General features: G+C 51.3%; 1 non-coding gene across 1 annotated transcript in view; it reads left to right on the forward strand.

Annotated features, from left to right (window-relative positions):
- The first annotated feature begins 3,640 nt into the window (after positions 1 to 3,640).
- The window catches only part of LOC126476870 (small subunit ribosomal RNA), a 1,909-nt gene continuing 549 nt past the window's right edge, over positions 3,641 to 5,000 (forward strand). The window contains exon 1 of the ribosomal RNA XR_007587304.1: positions 3,641 to 5,000. This exon is cut by the window's right edge and continues 549 nt beyond it. This is a non-coding gene — a ribosomal RNA (small subunit ribosomal RNA).

Below are 5,000 nucleotides of genomic sequence, written 5' to 3' on the forward strand. Positions count from 1 at the left end.
ACAAACAATGGCAGGAATGAAAGACACAGATCTGCCACAACCATGGAATCGGAGCGCCGCCTGTCATGAGCCAAAAGTGCATCCTGACGTGACAAATCGGATAATACCGCAGGCATCCAATTACGATAATCACTATCAACGAACCTGCCGCCCCCCCCCCAATACACCTTTCCCTACAACAATGTGTATGTGAACCTACGCTATATCGTACCTTAACCTAACCTATATCGTACCTTAACCTAACCTATATCGTACCTTAACCTAACCTATATCGTACCTTAACCTAACCTATATCATACCTTAACCTAACCTATATCGTACCTTAACCTAACCTATATTGTGCCTTAACCTAACCTACGTTGTGCCTTAACCTAACCTACGTTGTGCCTTAACCTAACCTACGTTGTGCCTTAACCTAACCTACGTTGTGCCTTAACCTAACCTACGTTGTGCCTTAACCTAACCTACGTTGTGCCTTAACCTAACCTACGTTGTGCCTTAACCTAACCTACGTTGTGCCTTAACCTAACCTACGTTGTGCCTTAACCTAACCTACGTTGTACCTTAACCTAACCTATGTTGCGCCTTAACCTAACCTACGTTGCGCCTTAAACTAACCTACGTTGCGCCTTAACCTAACCTACGTTGCGCCTTAACCTAACCTAATTTGTGCCTTAACCTAACCTAATTTGTGCCTTAACCTAACCTAATTTGTGCCGTAACCTAACCTAATTTGTGCCTTAACCTAACCTAATTTGTGCCTTAACCTAACCTAATTTGTGCCTTAACCTAACCTAATTTGTGCCTTAACCTAACCTAATTTGTGCCTTAACCTAACCTAATTTGTGCCTTAACCTAACCTAATTTGTGCCTTAACCTAACCTAATTTGTGCCTTAACCTAACCTAATTTGTGCCTTAACCTAACCTAATTTGTGCCTTAACCTAACCTAATTTGTGCCTTAACCTAACCTAATTTGTGCCTTAACCTAACCTAATTTGTGCCTTAACCTAACCTAATTTGTGCCTTAATGTAACCCATGTAGTGCCGTAACGTAACCGATGTTGTGCCGTAACGTAACCCATGTTGTGCCGTAACGTAACCGATGTTGTGCCGTAACGTAACCGATGTTGTGCCGTAATGTAACCGATGTTGTGCCGTAACGTAACCGATGTTGTGCCGTAACGTAACCGATGTTGTGCCGTAATGTAACCGATGTTGTGCCGTAACGTAACCGATGTTGTGCCGTAACGTAACCGATGTTGTGCCGTAACGTAACCGATGTTGTGCCTTAACGTAACCCATGTTGTGCCTTAACGTAACCCATGTTGTGCCTTAACGTAACCCATGTTGTGCCTTAACGTAACCCATGTTGTGCCTTAACCTAACCTATAATATGCCTTAACCTAACCTATAATATGCCTTAACCTAACCTATAATATGCCTTAACCTAACCTATAATATGCCTTAACCTAACCTATAATATGCCTTAACCTAACCTATAATATGCCTTAACCTAACCTATAATATGCCTTAACCTAACCTATAATATGCCTTAACCTAACCTATAATATGCCTTAACCTAACCTATAATATGCCTTTACCTAACCTATAATATGCCTTTACCTAACCTATAATATGCCTTTACCTAACCTATAATATGCCTTTACCTAACCTATAATATGCCTTAACCTAACCTATAATATGCCTTAACCTAACCTATAATATGCCTTAACCTAACCTATAATATGCCTTAACCTAACCTAAAGTGCGCCGTAACCTAAACTATATTGCGCCGTAACCTGACGCACGTTGTCGCTGAACCTGCTCTGTAATTGTTATGCAACTCGTTAAATTAGTGTAGTGTTGCCTAACCGCAACCCTCGCAATATAGTTCGCTACTCGCACTGCCCGGTCCCCTGTGTATCGCGTCATGTTAAACACCTTGCAGGTGTTGCTGACTTTCCACATGCTCCTGCTATACACTGTAATGTGGATAGCAGCAGGACGTACATGCCCCCCCCCCTTCCCCCCTGCCTTCGCAAGCTGGTCGGTGAGAAGTTTGCATGTTCAACGCCCTTCGCATGCCGACGTACTCAGCCTACGTTGTGGTACGGCCTGTCACCTGTCCGCCGATGTACGCAAAACCCACAAACTGTACTGCACATTGGTCCGTATGTACTGAATGATACATCGTGGCACATGTGACCGTATGACGACTGCGCCTAGCAACGGCGGACCATACAGTCCTAATATTGTGCACGCAGCTACGTGTCGTCTCCCTATAAGAGCTGGATTGCAGTGTGGTACGCCATACAGACGTGTGGGAGGAACGGACGCCCTGGATGGCGATCAGCATGAGCAGTCTGTTGATGTAGTGGAGCGTGTATTCGGACGTAGTCGTCTCTTCTCACACACCGTGATAGCATGTTGCACCGTGTTCCACATCTGCGACATGCTGCAGAGGCCGGCTGACAGTCGTTCGCGCAATGGACACCGCATACGTACGGGGTCGACCTTCCACGTGTTCTCTAGGCGTGCACATGTTGTTGCGTCTATGTGGGCAGACGTAGTGTGTTGTGACACCTGACACAGGCATGCAATACTCGTTGCAAATGGCGATGGACGTGTACGTTTGCTGGTGACGTTACGCAAATGAACAACTGGTAACCCGTTGTGGTGCGGTTGTTCTCGCTAGAGGTGAATCAGTGTTGGCGACGATCGGTCGAGCTATTAACCGGTTGTTTCAGGGATACCCACCATGCCCACGAACGTGAAAGGGGACCCACCATGCCCACGAACGTGAAAGGGGGGGGGGGGGGGGGGGATCTGGGTGTGAGGCGATACGCGGCGGTGGCTGGGTGGGACCGTCCCCGGCCGGTGAGGGGGGGCCGCCCGGCGTGCTGGCAGCGCGGTGCGTGGGCGCACGCGCCACAGCCGGCTGGTGGGGGCGGCCAGTGGCAGGCGCGCCGGCCGACGGACGCGGCAGGCGGCGCAGCTGCGCGCCGGCGCCCCCTGCTCGCGGCGCCTTGCGGCCACAGTAGGTCCTCGCGGGCCCGGTGCGAAGCGCGGTGGCCATCTGCAGTGTGCTGGTCCGATTGAGGACTTTGTGCGCTGAGGATGCGCCGCCGCCCGGCGCTCGGCGCCGCGACGCCGTCTGCTGCTCGGTCGCCCCAGCGGTTCTCGCAGGTGGTTTGTATCGCAGCTGTGCGGACGTGTTGGCGCGTGCGCTGTGCTGGGAGAGTTCGCTTCGGCACCCAAGTGGGGCTTTTGTCCTTCTGTGGCGCTGGCGTTGGAGCTGCCGGTCACCGTAGGTGGCGCGTGTTGTCTCCCGCCGGCAATGCCACGACAGCACGCTCCCGGGCCTCTGTCGGCAGCGGCAAGCTCAGTTGGGAGCACGGGTGGTCGCACCTAAAGCGTCTACTCGCCTAACTCCGGGCGATTGCGCCTCTCTCGAACCCGACCAAGTACTTAGGACGGCGCTGCGCGCCGCCGGGACCTGAGAGGGTTTCGAGGTGTGTTGTGCAGGGGAGCTCAGCCTCCTCCTGTTTGCAGAATAATTGAGCGGACGCTTGCGTGTTCGCGCGGGCCCCCGGGACACACTCCCGGGCGGCCGGCTGCTCAGCTCTAGTTGACGCAGCTCCCTGGTTGATCCTGCCAGTAGTCATATGCTTGTCTCAAAGATTAAGCCATGCATGTCTCAGTACAAGCCGCATTAAGGTGAAACCGCGAATGGCTCATTAAATCAGTTATGGTTCCTTAGATCGTACCCACGTTACTTGGATAACTGTGGTAATTCTAGAGCTAATACATGCAAACAGAGTCCCGACCAGAGATGGAAGGGACGCTTTTATTAGATCAAAACCAATCGGTCGGCTCGTCCGGTCCGTTTGCCTTGGTGACTCTGAATAACTTTGGGCTGATCGCACGGTCCTCGTACCGGCGACGCATCTTTCAAATGTCTGCCTTATCAACTGTCAATGGTAGGTTCTGCGCCTACCATGGTTGTAACGGGTAACGGGGAATCAGGGTTCGATTCCGGAGAGGGAGCCTGAGAAACGGCTACCACATCCAAGGAAGGCAGCAGGCGCGCAAATTACCCACTCCCGGCACGGGGAGGTAGTGACGAAAAATAACGATACGGGACTCATCCGAGGCCCCGTAATCGGAATGAGTACACTTTAAATCCTTTAACGAGTATCTATTGGAGGGCAAGTCTGGTGCCAGCAGCCGCGGTAATTCCAGCTCCAATAGCGTATATTAAAGTTGTTGCGGTTAAAAAGCTCGTAGTTGGATTTGTGTCCCACGCTGTTGGTTCACCGCCCGTCGGTGTTTAACTGGCATGTATCGTGGGACGTCCTGCCGGTGGGGCGAGCCGAAGGCGTGCGACCGCCTCGTGCGTGCTCGTGCGTCCCGAGGCGGACCCCGTTGAAATCCTACCAGGGTGCTCTTTATTGAGTGTCTCGGTGGGCCGGCACGTTTACTTTGAACAAATTAGAGTGCTTAAAGCAGGCAAGCCCGCCTGAATACTGTGTGCATGGAATAATGGAATAGGACCTCGGTTCTATTTTGTTGGTTTTCGGAACCCGAGGTAATGATTAATAGGGACAGGCGGGGGCATTCGTATTGCGACGTTAGAGGTGAAATTCTTGGATCGTCGCAAGACGAACAGAAGCGAAAGCATTTGCCAAGTATGTTTTCATTAATCAAGAACGAAAGTTAGAGGTTCGAAGGCGATCAGATACCGCCCTAGTTCTAACCATAAACGATGCCAGCCAGCGATCCGCCGCAGTTCCTCCGATGACTCGGCGGGCAGCCTCCGGGAAACCAAAGCTTTTGGGTTCCGGGGGAAGTATGGTTGCAAAGCTGAAACTTAAAGGAATTGACGGAAGGGCACCACCAGGAGTGGAGCCTGCGGCTTAATTTGACTCAACACGGGAAACCTCACCAGGCCCGGACACCGGAAGGATTGACAGATTGATAGCTCTTTCTTGATTCGGT

Source organism: Schistocerca serialis, chromosome 4 (genome assembly GCF_023864345.2).
Source record: "Schistocerca serialis cubense isolate TAMUIC-IGC-003099 chromosome 4, iqSchSeri2.2, whole genome shotgun sequence".
NCBI classification, from domain to species: domain Eukaryota; kingdom Metazoa; phylum Arthropoda; class Insecta; order Orthoptera; family Acrididae; genus Schistocerca; species Schistocerca serialis.